Here is a 15256-nt window from a genome sequence, read left to right as displayed (position 1 = left end):
TAATTTTGTGGTTATATTTCCCCAAGTTCCCATCTTATTTTTTAAATTCTCTTTTAACTTCAAGATTCACAGAAATTTTGCACTCCTACAAATGCCAAAGATCAAAAAAAAATTTTCATAATAGAACATGTTAAATTTTCTGTGTAATTCTAACACTCAGGATAACCATGCTCTGATTTTGAGGAACACGTATTTTACTATATTAGTTTCCACGAACAAGTGAAGGTAGGCTTGACCTTTCTCAAGTACAGCTGACCCTCGAATAACCCAAGGATTAATCCATGTGTAACTTATAGTTGGGCCTGCAAATCCGAGGTTCCTCCACATCTGTAGATTCAACCAACCATGGACCACATAGTTCTGCAGTATTTACTATTCAAAAATATCTATGTATAAGTGAACCTGTGCAATCCAAAAAGGGTCAACTGTGCATCAATTTCCTCATCTCAATTTTATACCAGTGGTGATTCAAACTTATCTTCCATTTTCCTATGTCAACTCTGTAGACAAGATAAAATTCTTTCCAATTGAGCAATTATCTAAATACAACAGGAATCAACATTTTTCATCTCAAGGACAGAGAGATAAAAGTAGAATACAGATCTACGGACTTAAATCAAGACTCAAAACCATGGTAACCTCTAGAGTCATCCCTGCTTTGTGCAACTGTTTTTCACTGACTGGAGGGAAAAAAGGAGACTGGGGAGAGCTGGGACAGTGCACCCTCTACCACACACACCCAAGCAACTTCTGAATGATTTGAAAAATAAAAGGAAATCATTGCTCCACAGGGCAATTATGAGCCAAGGTAAGAAGAGAGAGTCTGGCAACCCTGGGGTTAACCTTTGGATAGAAAACATGTTTAACTCTACTTACAAAGAACAATTTTCCAAACCTTATACCCAGTAGTATGGCTAATAAAAAAAAAAAAAACAGAAAAGAAAAAGTGTTGGTGAGGATGTAGAAATTAAAACCCTGTAATACTGTTGGTAGGAATGTAAACTGGTTCACCCACTATGGAAAACAGTATGGTGAGTCAAAAAATTAAAAATAGAACTACCATATGATCCAGCAAGCCCACTTCTGGGTATACACCAAGAAGAATTGTAAGCATAGACACAAAGAGATATTTGTACACTCATTTGTACACACTCATGTTCATAGCAGCATTATTCACAATAGCCAAAAAGTAGAATCAACCCAAATGCAATACTGATGGATGTATGTATAAACAGAATGTGGTATATATTCATACAATGCAATATTATTCAGTCTTAAAAAGGAAGAAAATTCTAATACATGCTGTAACACAGATGAACCTTGAAGGAATTATGCTGAGATAAGCCAGTCACAAAAAAGACAAATATTGTATAATTCCATTTATGTGAGATTCCTAGTGTAGTCGTACTCAAAGGAGAATCATGATCTTTAGGGGCTGGGAGGAGAGAGGAATGAAGAGCTCTTGTTTAATGGGTACAGTTTCAGTTGACGAAGATGAAACGGGTTCTGGATGGATGGTGGCGATGGTTGCACAATATGAAGGCACCTAATGCCACTGAATTGTACACTTCTAAATGGTTAAAATGGTACATTTTATGCTATATGAAGTCTACCAAATATAAAAATTCTTAGTTTTTTTTCTTCAAATATAGTTTGGTCAGTCTGCTGTGCATTAACACACACAAAAAAGCTCCAACTGTAACACCTGTCACAGAGTTTAACTTGGGTCCTTGAAATGATCTATTACAAAGTCAATTAATATCAAAATGCATATATTCTTGATGTAAAATACAACCACATTATAAGTACAAATCTATTCCTAACATTGTAACAACTATTCACCTAGTACTTACTACTTGCAGAAAAATCCCCAAATTATGATCATTATACCTCAGTGCAGTCTGGGGCACAAACATACCCAACAAATTCACAAGAGAATGTAATCCAAGGACTTCCAGACTGGGAGGCTATGAAAACACAGCACAACTTCTGATACAGTATTAGGGTAGGACCTGAGTGACGGAGCTGACACAGTTACTGTGGACGAGCCACACATCTAGCTCTGAATTCTCCTAAGGCCAAAACAGAAAGAGAAATACAATTACGCCCTTTTAACTGTCCACAAGGAAAAAAAATGTATCAGTTCTTTAGGGAAAACAAACTCCCTCTCTGCCCACAGCTCTAATTTCCCATTCAGGGTAATATACACAGGATTAAGAGTATTTAGTGGCAAAATATTCAATAATGTCATTTAAGCTAAAATTTTTTGAAATGCCCCTCAACAGAAATGGAAGGCATAATTCCAACTTAAAACTCAGTGAAGGACATTTTTCAGATAATCAGAAAAATACAGCTTGGGCTGTAGCATTCTGAGAGTCTAGTTTAATTTGGGGGTAAAATTTAGAATACCTAGAGAAATGAATGAATGTTATATATTCCAAAAATGTGACCAAGCAAAATTTTCACAAGAAGATGGACAGTGTTTCCTGTTGAGAACCCTGAATACAGGTATTCTGTGTGAAATCTGAAGACACTGCAATATTCTTGGCCATCTGCTTATTTTCTCAGTTGGTATCCTTTTGTCAAATTGAGAAATTAGCTTATAAATGGCCACATCAGCTTTGAAACAAGATACACTGTCTTCTCTAATGGAATTTTCTTGACTCAGGCTGTGTGTGATACAGTGGGCTGCCCTTCAGCACTCAATCTGGAGGCAGATTCTGGGGTTTGGCCCAAACTGTTGCCCCCTCCTAACTACATAAACTGGGGGAGGTAGTGAACCCTCTCCTGGCCCTCCTCTCATCTGTACAGTGAAGGAGAAGAGGTCAGTCTTATCAATCACTTCACACTGTGCTGTGTGCAGGTGCTTCAGTGGACGGGATGAGGAGGGGCCTTTACTTTTATCTGCCTTGTATACGGGCATCTTCCTGAGTTCCCGATAAAACCTTAAAAATCACCAGACCAGATGCTCTACAATCTAAGACAGATTCTGTGACTCTGATTTTAAACAACCAATCCACAATACAAAATAACAAAAACAGGTGAAGACAATATTCAAAATAAAATTTCTAAGAAATTTTACTAAGGAGAATTCTATTTCCAACCTTCATTTTTAATTCAGTTGTTTAGAACCCGGAACAACACAATCTCCTTCATACCAGTATTTTAAGTGAAGGGTGATTTCTCAAGTAACTCAGAAAGGCTCAGTGTCCTGAACACAGCAAATAAAAATAAAGGAACAGACGATACCACTGCCGCTCAGCATCCAGCTGCCGGAGGTAACAGCATGTCCACGTCTCCAGGCTGGGAGGTCACGGGCTCCCTCCCGCCAGAGGACAGAGCCTCTCCGGAGCAACTCTAAACCGCTGAGCCAACTCCCGGGCTCCTGTCATCCCCACCATCACCTGCTGCCCCCTACCAGGTTTCTCTGATCCAACACTCCATGCCACAGACCACTTTGACGTCACTTCTCTGTCCTTGAGTTGAGCACAAAATCCTCTCCAGATTATTTCTCAAAAATAAAGCATGGGAAGACCATCTTATGTAAAACTGATGGGTTTTTCCTTATCTCATTTGAGTTTCACAGGAGTTCACGAAGGAGAGAAGGGGTCTGTGTTAACCATCCTGTTACACAGGAAGAACATGAGGCCCAGAGTCACACGGCAAGAAAAAAGTCACCAACGTCGAAACCCACATCTCAGGACTCCAAGCAGGAGCGGGCTGGTACTCTCCATCTGTGCCACCTTCCCCATACTTTCCCTGACTTTGCCATCAGCTAGACTGTATATGGAGTAATACAAATCATGAGGTATGTAATGTTAACCTCTGAGCATCTAAAGAAAATCAGACAGAAGTTATCTGCTTTTTTCTCTTTGGTGCTGGAGCCAAGGTGCTAAGGAGAAGGAAAACGCAGGAAGGACGATGTTGAGCAGATAATGAAAAAAATCCTCCAGGTACGGACATGGGGATGGAGGCTCGAGAATAGAAAAGTAGGGACATGGAAGAAAAAAGTAGGGGAAGAGAGTAAGGGAAAATAATCATTCTTCTACCACCATGCAAAGCATCAGGGATAGAAAGGAGGGAGTGAGGGTAAAAGTGAGCAGCGAGGTAGGGGAAAAAAACAAGAGAAACACAAGCAATGGGGGGAGGAGCATAGCTCAGTGGTAGAGCACATACTTTGCATGCACGAGGTCCTGGGTTCAACACCCAGTACCTCCATTTAAAAAAAAAAATACACATGGGAATCACAAGCAAAGAGAACAAGGAAATTTGGGAAAGAGAAAAAAAAATCAGAAGTAGTCAAAACCTTCCAGAAGCTCTGTGTCAAACACCAGGAGGGCAAGACTCTATACTACGTACACTACCAGTCCTCAGTCTAGGAAATACGGTACTCAAGGCTATACAGTAATCAAAGTAATGGATAAAGCTAGCAGTGATACAGTCACCAAATTACAAAACACTAGAATTAAACATATAACTTGAACTCTGGAAAAGGACAAATTGAGCGAATTACCCACTTTTAGGAGACAGAATAATAAATGTACGGATACTAGGAAAAAAGATAAACTCAAAGAAAAGTAAAAGAGATAACTACAGAAATTAAAAGAAAAAGAAGAAAGAGATAAATCCTAGAGAGTTCTTTGAAAAATAATCAAATAAACAATTTTAATGAGACCAATCTTAACAAAGGGAGCAAAATTCACTTGGAAATAGCCAAATAAATATTAGGGAACAGAAAATGGAAAAAGGATTAGACAATGGAATACGTAATTACAGAATGAACATAAGTTAAATAGACAATAAAAGGATATTATGAATATTCTTGTAATAACAAATTTCAAAACAAATAGAAAGGATAAAATTCCTAAAAATATATAACTTGTGAAAACTGATCAAAAAAGAAATAGAAAACTAAAATAGCACTATAACCATTAAATACACCTAATTAGTGGTAGCAAAAAAAAAAGCTCACAAAGAAAAGGTGGTTTTATAAGAAATTTCAAGTTTTCAATAAATTTTCAAAAAATAAACTGTTTCAATTTTATACAACTCTTCCAAAAAACAGCAGAGAGAGAGAATACTCCCAAACTCATCACATGAGTCTAGTGTAACCTTGATATTAAACCCTCAGGATAGAGCAAAAAAAGGAAATTAGAAGCCAATGTCACTCACAAATAGATGCTAAAATCCAAAAGAAACCAAACTGAGGAGAATATTAAAGAATATACATTATGACTAAATTAAGTTTATTCCAGGTACACAAGGATGGCTTATCGCCTGACAGAATCTAAAAATATAATTTGCCACCTTAACATTTGTTAAAACTTCATGATTCTCCTAATAAAAGACGAACATTTGATAAAATTCAACACCCTTTCACGATTTAAAAAAAAAAACTCGGTAAGAATGAAAGGGAACTTCATTCATGTGATAAACGGTATGCACTAAGTATCATTCTTAGCAGGGAGTCGTTAGAAGTTAGAAGCATGCTTTATAAAAACCAGGGATGAACATGGATTCCCACCATCTCAGCTTCTATTCGACGGTGTCCTGATGGCTCCAACCAGTACATCAGGAAGAAGGAAAATAAGTAAGAGATATGAGGACTGAAAGAAAAGAGCAAAACTGTAATTATTCACAAACTATCTACAGAGACTGAATTGTAGTCTGCCTTCCTATTTTCACTTTCTCCTCCCCACTTACTCCTCTGCTCAGTGCAGTCGGCTCCTGCCTGTCATGCTTCTAAAACTCATCAAAGACACCTGGCTACCAAGTCTAAGAGACACAAATCAGTTGTTGCCTCCATTTCCTGAACCGCTCACCTCTGCTGGCCTGGATTCTGCCTGGCAGGCTGCTTTTCCTCAGTGCGTTCCACTGGCTCCCTTTCTTCCACTGTCCTTGAACGTAGTATTCAATCCTCTGATTCCAAGAGTGTCTTATTTCTCCCAGGTGATGATATTTACTCCTTCAGCCTCCATCACCACGTTTCATCAGGTGACTCCCAATACTGATGATTCCCAAGTTTTTAATGGCCCAGTAAGATGTCATCACGTCCAAAGGTGAACTCACCCTTCTCTCTCCTCCCATCTTTAGTCACATTCTATCCAGTGACTTGTGCCATGAATCTGGGGCCATCTAACTCCACCTCCTCCATTCCTCATATGCAATCTATGATCAGCTTCTACTTGTGCTGTTTATGTTCTGCCTGTATCTCCCTTTCCTCTTCCACAGCAACTGGGTTCAGACTTTATCTCTCTCTTGAATTCCTGCACCTGGTCACCCCGCTTTCAGGCCTGCCCTTTAATCCTTCTCATAAGGAACAAATCTGATTAAATCTCTTCCCTGATTAAGATCTTTCAGTGATTCTAACTGCCTAAAATAATTTCAACTCCTAAGGCATATTTTACAAAGTCTTTCAAGAAGACTCTGCTTTTATTCATCTAGTCTTGACTTTCTCTTTCCTTGCCCCACTCTGTTCCAGGCTTAATGAACTTTTTGCTCAAATTTCTCATCCCTTTGGAAATGCTGTGCTCTGTTAGAACCTGGCTCTTACAGTCATCTCTAAGATTTATGAAGACAGACGGGTACAGCGGTACTGAACAAGATAAACATTCTGTGAATACTTACTGAATTAAGGGGAAAACTGTACATAAAGTAATATAAAATATCAAACCTGTGGCTGGCCATTATAAAAATGTATAGGGGTTACATCCTTAATACACTGAAGTTAAAATGAGAGGAAAATTATGTCTGCCTATAGCTTATTCAAAATTCTTTAGAGTAGAATTCAGCGACTGCACTCGGATACTCCGAACACAGCAGGGAACGAGACACACACAACTGCATGCAGGTGACAGTCCTGTCACTACTGTGAGATACAGAAACTAATCAGGATAGATCTTGGGCCATACCAAGCTTCACAAAGCTAGTAACATATTCTCAAACACACGTTTCATGTTACTAATTAAAACCTTATGTATTTTTGTTCATAAACTTCATAAAAGTTATCAAAATGAAAACCAGCTTCATTTTACACAACTTTATGTTTATTTAATTTATTTCCCAGGTGCTTCCAAAATTAATTTGTAGCAGTAAATTTCTGGATAATATATACAAGCTAAAAATTTAGGAATAATGTGGACTCAGTAAAAATTCTAAATTCGTACTTTCTAAAGGAATTAAAAGTTTTCTTATAATCTTCATAGAGCTGATAAATACAATAATTATGCAATCATAAATCATACCTTTTTAAGAGAATGTAAATAGTAAACTCAAAAACTGTACACAATGGGGGGAGGGTACAGCTCAGTGGTAGAGCACATGCTTAGCAGGCATGAGGTCCTGGGTTCAATCCCCAGTACTGCCATTAAATAGATAAATAAACCTAATTACCTCCCCACCCCAGAAACTGTATGCAATAAAAACCAACAAAATGTACACAGAGCTTAAAGTATGGTGTTGCGTAATTACTTTATGAATCATTTTATTTTAAATTTATGTTTAAAATGTGCTTGGACTAGTGGGGAGAGTATAGCTCAGTGGTAGAGTGCATGCTTAGCATGCACAAGGTCCTGGATTTGATCCTCAGTACCTCCACTAAAAAATAAACTTAATTACCTCTGCCCACCAGAAAAAAAAAAAGCTTAAAAAATAATTTATAAAATGTGCTTGGACTATATTTATATACTAGCTTGAGCACCAGTAGATGCACTTGCTTTTAATCTGGGAACCCTAATAAGCTTTTTAATTTCCCCCCATTCTGCACAGTGCACAACTAAGGGAAGGGAGATTATGTGGGTCACTTTCATCATCAATGAAATCCCCTAAAATTAACCTTTAAAGAGCGTCTGAAGAAGACTAGAGTCCTGCGATTATATTCACAGTGATGCAAATCCCTTTAGGTCCCCAATCTAGTAAAAGTAGTCCTGGGACAAAGGCTGAAACAGCTCTCTGGTCTTCACATTCAGGTTAAATGCCTACTCAATGGAAGCTGAGCTAACTTGCCGAAGTCATCAATCCCCAGGGTGAAAATCAAACATTATTTGGACCAGAGATTAATTTTAGTGTGTCCTCAAACTGAAAAGAAAATTTATATTTAGATCTCCACATTCTAGCCTACACATTACTCCACCAACACGCATTTTAAGCATTTTTCTCTTTTGCAAAAGATTCCTGCTAAGCAATGCAATGTCTTCTAAATCAAATGCCTTCATTCTGTCTTGAACCTAATTAAAATTAAGAAACTTTTAGTAGCTTTAATAACTTCCAAAAGCTGTAGAAGCCCTTCCCTACCCTCCTACACAAATCCTTAATACTACCCTCCCTCCAAATCCAGAAAAAAAAAATCTGCACAACAGAAAACACAAAACAACTAGCCACATGCCATGAATGCTGGGGAACGTGATTCTCCACTGGTTTAGGCTACAAAGAAAGGCTATGAGTAATCAAAAATCTCTAATCAAAACAAAGTTAAAAGCCACCTCCCCAATCCCCAACCCCGGTATAATTTCCCTTTCTCTTCTCAGTCAACTCAAGCATTTCTCCTTGGGTTTTGTTCTGTTGCTGTTGTTTTTAATTTTAGCGGCCTCTGAACAGCGGTGGTAAGTTCATCTCAATGTCAGCCAGGGCAAAGACATGCAAAAAATCACTAACTTGGAAGGTTATTTAGGACAACAATGTCTTTCACTGCCTTACTCCTCCCACTCCGGCCCTATCTGACCTACTACCGATATGCAGCCGGAAAAACTATCCGTCCACGGGCTTCCCCCCAGCGGCTCTTCCTGCAGGAACCCCGATGCAAACACAGCGGCCGGGCAGGCAGGGTCTCCCGGCTTCGCGCCCCCCTCCACCCGCTGCACTCCGCTCCGCACACTCGCGTTCAACTATTCTTAGATCTACTACGTCCCTAGAGCTCGCCGGCCGCCCTCCCCCTTCCTTCCCAGGCGTCCTCGGTCGTCCCCGAGGCTGACCCGGCAGAGCCCCCGCGCGGGCACTCGCCCACCCACCTGGGCCGGGGCCGGGGCTCCCCGCCTGCGCGCTCCACCCGGCGCTCCTCGCGGCTCCCCAAGAATGCGCTCGGCCTGTTCCTCCGCCTCCCCTCCAGCGCAGCGGGGAGGTGCGACCCAGGGCGGCACCGCAAGGTCTCCCGAAGTCACCTTTGCGCAGCCTGCCCCCGGCTCCCGCCGAGGTCGAGCCGAGGCGCGGCCCAGGACTCCCGCGCCGCGCCCGGGGCCGCCAGACGTCCGCGCTGGCCCCTCGGCCCGCACCGCCGCCCTCCCGGGCTCGCTGCCGGCAAATGGCCTGCAGCGGGCGGCTCCGCGGCTGCCGGCGGCGTCCGTCCTCCTCCCCGCCCCCTCCCCCGCCCGCGGCGCCCGCTCGGAGGCGCAGGTAGGGACCTGCGGGGGGCGGGCAGCAGGCCGGGGTTCTCGGGGCAGGCGGGCGGACAGGCACTGCTACTCGCGCCCTGCCAGCACCCCGACGAGGCGCCGGCCCGGTCCTGGGGCGGGCGCCGCGCTCCACCCCGTCCTGGAGACGCGGCCCTGGCAACTTTCAAATGGCCAGCCCGCCCCTCGGGAAAAGCAGAGGGATCCTCTCTTCCGGAGCCTTCCCCCTCCAAAGTAACTGACACTCAGGCTTACACGAAGAGTTAACGTTTCCGATTCCACGACAAGGACTGAGCTAATCTTCATCTATTTATTTTTTATACACTTCCTAGGCTACCATTTGAGCAATAAGGACAACAGTATGAATCTGAATCCTACTAATGTGAAACTTACTCATATGAAATAGGTGGTTTCCTATTCTGGCCAGGCTTAAAGGGTACACAGAAGCTCAAAAGGACAGGTAAACCCAGCACATCAATACTATACTTAAGTGGGATGTTCAGGCTAATTAAAGTTCTAGTTAACTATGAGGTTCTGGTGAGGAAAAAACAACAAACCTGTTTATTCCAACTATAGTTTTTAGCCTAAGGCGTGTAAACCTGTCCTTGACTTTGGGAAGCAGAGTAAAACTGAACAGAATTGAGTATCTCTTTGGCAAGGTCCTCGGGGACTTTCAGTTCACCCTTCAAGCAGTGGTGGCTGTTTTTGCACTACAGACATAAAATGTGCAAAAGATAAGATGGGGCTATATTCGAAAAAATTGGAATTAATGTCGGTGAGGTTTCATAAGGTCTTCGAAAAGTCAGTTTATTTTCTATTTAATTCTAAATTGGTGACTAAATATTACTATATTTTGAAAAGTCACATTTGGCACTAAAGAGGAGAACTTGCTGTAGACTCTTTCTCCCTGGGCCCTAAAAATTAGAGAATGAATTCAGTTTAGAAAAGGAGTACTACACAGCAAAACAAAACAATGAACAACAAAGGCTACTTTGTTTCAGGAGGCAACTTACAAAGGCAATTTACAGAACACCTAAAATGTGCCAGGCACCTTAGGGAAGAACTTCACATAAAATAATTCATGTGTATTCTCGTTTTCAGATTTGGAAATGGCACTCTCAAACATGTATTAATTTGCTCCAGGCTGAGATAGCAGAGTTAGGTCCGGCTTGGTCTGACCCAAAAGCTTGTGTTCTCTCCTTGGTACATTCTTCATTCATTTATTCAAGCATTTATTAACTGTCTAGTACATGCCAAGCACTATGCTAGACACAGATGCTACAAAAATACGATACTTAAGGAGCTTCGGTTAAGTAAATATATCATCAGATAAGTAAACACATAATGATACAATGTCAGAAGCACTACCACCACCAAGGAACCTCTAGAACAGGAGGAGGGACATCTAACTCAGTTTTGAAGGGTGGAACCTGGGACTGGGAAATGGCAGCAATCATCTATCCAACAGAGCAATCCTGAGAACTTTAACAGAGTGGCAATGAGGAATCTGTGTGTTGGGCTTGAGGAAAGGGAGTGAAGGGAGACAGAAAACTGAGATGCAGGAAGTAAAAAGGACAGGACTTGCCTAAGGGTGGGGATGAGGAAGAAGAAAGAACCAGAGACAGCTCTCATGTTTCCGGCTTGAATTACTGAACAGGTGTTAATTTTATCTTTGACTTGAATCGATAACTCAGTTTTAGGCATATTGGTCTTGAAATGCCTCTGATATATCCATATGTAAATGTCCAAAAGGCAACTGGATATACTGGTTCATAGCTCAGGAGAAATCCAAGGTGGAGATATCTGAATCATCATGGATTTCTGGTTGAAGGAGTGGGTGAGATCATCCGGGAAGATGCTGAGCGAGAAGCCACCCACGGAAACTTAGGGATACTAAGATGCAAAGCACAGGCAAAAGAAAGGATGCTTTAGAAGAAGACTGAGGAGGAGTTGCTATAAAGGAAAGAGAAGCCACATACAGTAGGCACCATGGAAATCAGAGAAGCATTCCAAAAAGCAAGCAGTAGTCAACTGCCAGACCCTTCAGAGGACAAGTGAGATAGTTGAAAGGTATTCTCTGACTTGGCGACAAAGAGATATTGACAAGAGTGGTTTCCAGTGGACCAGGTGAGGAATGAAGCAGAAACAGAAGGTATCAGACTTTCAAAAGTGGAATTGGAAAGGGATGTAGGGAGACAGAGAAGCTATAAGGGAGCAGAGAACTTCAAAGAAGAGAGTAGGTGTTTTTGAAGCAAGATAGGAGACGGAAGATAAAAAGTGGAATGAGGGAGTGGTAGGGAGTTGGTAGCACATGCAATGATTGCCTACTGTTTAACAAAGAATTTTGCTCAGAGAAGAGACAGAGAAGGGTGAAGGCCTGAAAGATACAAACATTACAAATGAAAGAGAGAAGGATTAAAGGACTCTGAATAGCACAGGAAGCTAAACGAATATCAGAACCATGGAGTTATGAGCCCGCATGAGGGTATGAATTCTCTCCAAAGGCTTTAGCATCTGGTCTAGAGTAGAAGTACCTTTGGTTGGTTCCAGCTGAGCGTCTGAATAGTTTCACCACACCACGAACTTGGCATCACTGTCACCCCAGCCATACATCTGGGTTACACCTCTTTGAGTAGTCAGCAGGTTTAACATGAACATATAAAATATTTTGTAAGTGAGCTTACACTAAGAACTGGTTTGACTAATGTAAAAGGGAGCTCAGGAATACACAGAAGCGGCCGGGGACCAATGACGACTTCAGAGTAACACTGTAACCACTTCTGATACCACCTCTTGGTGAGGAAAACTACAGAAACAATAATTCATGAAACCAGTTTTTAGCCTTTTGAATGAAACTCTCAAGAAGATTAAAGAAAAATCACAGCCTTCACATTTCGTTTCCTGAGTACGTCACTTTAAAAACACCTAGTAAGGTGCCCTTTAGTAAATCAGTCACATGTTTTACAGCTAATTTCATATACTGCAGTTTTTTTCCCCCGACAACATAAGCGGTGAGCTTTACTTCAAGTAAAAATTGCCTACATGAGGCCTCATTTATGTAGACGTCATGTGGATACCTTGAGGACACAGGCCGTATCAGAGCACCCCTAAGAAGCAAAGAGCACCCATGTACCGCAGAACCAGAAGGCCCCAGGTCCGGGCACGAAGGCCTGTACTCATTGTCAGCCTCTAAGTTTCTCGCCCAGGGCCAGTTTACTCTTAACTCTGGACATCAAGTTTGGTGACTGGTTTTCTTTTTAACAAACAGGAAATCAGAAAAAGTAAGTCAGAAGGAGTCAGTGTATCGCTGCTAGAGACAGGCACCCAGCTGATCTAAAACTCAAGAGAGAAAAAAAATTTTTTTAAACCCATAAAGAGCAAAAAGGAATTCGAGAAGCATTAGAGGACTGGGCCATTTAATTAAAACACAGGGTCCTGTCAACATTATCCCCGGAAGGCATCTCTTTCTTAAGGCACAGAGTAATTATGAACATACAAAAGGACAATCAGGAGGCACCCAGAAAAGATGCATTCACTGGGAAAATTTTAATTTAAGAAGGAAATGTGTAACATTTAGAGTAACTGTCCTCAAAAAAGATTAGACTAAAAAGAGTTTTGCTGCTGTGGGGGCTGGGGTCCCTATTTCCTGCTAGGTACTATACAAAGTGTTTTACCAATTTGATCTCATTTACTCCTCAAAACACTCACTTTTGGTTGGTCACCAATTTAAAAGGGAGACTGCACTTTAAAACTGAAGTGAAGACAGATTAAACAGCAGAGCCAGGAATTGGACCCAAGTCTATGTGAGTTCAAAGTTCATCATTGCTCTTTTAATAAAATGTCCAGATAATGAAAATATAATTTATGATGCCAGATAAATAAGGAATTACAGTGCATAATTATTCCACTCCGACCTCTATTAAGTTATTAAATTCCTATGTTATCATTCTTAGCCATTTGATAAGACCAATGTCAACGATGCCATTTATCTTTCAAATATTTTTTAGGCCTTCTCATTGTCTATAACCATTCTTCTCATAAGGACATTCATGGATTTCTACTAAAGGCCCCACAGAGTTGATATTTCATAGAATTACTGAAAAGAAATTCTGAGGACACTCTAAATGTTTGATGCAATAAATGTCATTTACTAAATGAATACTTTGTGCCCTTGTGATATGCTAATATGCTCTATATGCATATTATTCATCCATATACATCTGATCTCCACACTCAACATTGAGGTGTTTATATATTTTCATTTTACAGTTTATGTATTTTCATTTAACCAAGGTCCCACAATTGGTTAGGGAGAGACTGAGATTTAAGAGGTCCATTAGATTTCCAGACCAGTGCTCTTAAGGACTTTCTACATGGTTTCTTACTTGAAAGATGACGATATCAAAGTTCAGAGAACTTAAGTAGCCCATCATCACTTAAACAGTAATATGGGTAATAAGGATGGAAACACAACGTAACCATTCTGCAAACAGTCAAATATTTTCTTTAGACAACACTATCTCCTCCCAAAACAAGATAAAACCAATGTTAAAGACAGAGAAGCTCCAAGATAGCAACAGAGAAAAGAAGAGGGGTCACAAGTGTTAGCCTTCCACGATACCAACTGCTGACTTACACTCAGGGCTTACTGCGTGTCAGGAACTACCCTAAGCATTTTGCTTACAATTATTTAATCCTCAAGACAAATTTAAAAGGCTTAAAGAGGTTAATTAGACTAAACTTAAGGCTAATATTCTTGCACATTTAAATTTTCACATAGAGATGATTACCTAGACTATTTTTTTTAATAGGTTAAAAATTAGGATACTTTGGCTTCTTCAGAAATTACATTACTTGTAATCTAGTGTTCACCTTAAAACTATACATCCCTAGAAATAAAGTGCTATCAGTACATTCATCAGGTACCACATAAGAGACGTGAATGTAGTTTTAGAATGTTGTAAATATTACCTGGATCTCATCACATCATAATTTGCTCTGTTCTGCAATGCTACCATCCTATTTGGATTTATTTAGGTCGCTAAATCATTCCTCATTTAAATAAGCTAGAATATGAAATTTGCAAACCACCAAAAATAGAAATGCTGAGAAGGGATGTTTTCAACTACTATTAAGGGACTCAAACATTTAAAATGTTGAATGAATAATTATGTTTTCCTGTGGTATTTAATAGAATTCTGCTGAAAGACTTTCTGTAAGTTTGTTTGAAATGAATTCAGATTATTGTTACAGATTTTTCTTATTCTCCAAATAAATAATTATGGAATTTATGGCATACATAATAAACACATTTTAAAATTTTTCATATGAATTCACAAGACTTCTATTTTAATCATGGGAAAATACATATAAGAGAAACACACATAAAAGCATTTTCATCTATTTTGTTTTACCAAAACTTAATCTCTAACCAGAAGGCACAAATCAATTGTAATGAGAATAAGAAATTCAGTGTCTTAATCTAAAATGTTGACAATTAAACATACATGTAGGCATTAAAATGGAAAAGCCAAGCCTATTGCCACCTGGTTTGCATGGAAATGGGAGGAGAAAACACAAAAAAGAAAAATCCTAATCCAAGAAGCCGAAACACATCTTTACAACTTTTAGTCCCTAGAAAAAGAGTTACTAATGGATAAGCGCACCACTTTCACTCAGATTTGAAATAGCAAAGGGCAAATTTTCGAATGCGAGAGAGCAAGCTACAAAGAGCACAAAAAATATTTAATCCATTAAGCTCAGTTCATGTAAGTTAAGTATGACAGCAATCTATTTTCCAAATAAAAGCATGTATTCTTCATATAGAGACCTCTGGGTTCTAGAACATTTTCTTATTCCCCTTATTGAAATGT

At 40.1% G+C, this 15256-nt stretch overlaps 1 protein-coding gene across 8 annotated transcripts in view; it reads right to left on the bottom strand.

The window, feature by feature from the left end:
- The window catches only part of OSBPL1A (oxysterol binding protein like 1A), a 156778-nt gene that overhangs the window by 76565 nt on the left and 64957 nt on the right, over nt 1-15256 (bottom strand). The window contains exon 1 of one of the 8 annotated variants that reach the window (XM_072949095.1): nt 9006-9471. The exons of 4 other annotated variants lie outside the window; for them this stretch is intronic. The gene's annotated coding sequence lies outside the window, so the exon portion shown is untranslated. Of the gene's footprint in view, nt 1-5822; nt 5953-9005; nt 9472-15256 lie in introns of those variants that run through there. 3 more of the 8 variants (XM_072949094.1, XM_072949097.1, XM_072949096.1) reach the window with 3 other exon arrangements.

This window comes from Vicugna pacos, chromosome 24 (genome assembly GCF_048564905.1).
Source record: "Vicugna pacos chromosome 24, VicPac4, whole genome shotgun sequence".
Taxonomy (NCBI): Eukaryota; Metazoa; Chordata; class Mammalia; order Artiodactyla; family Camelidae; genus Vicugna; species Vicugna pacos.
The sequence above is the reverse complement of the archived record's forward strand: the minus strand, read 5'-3'. Positions and strand labels throughout refer to the sequence as shown.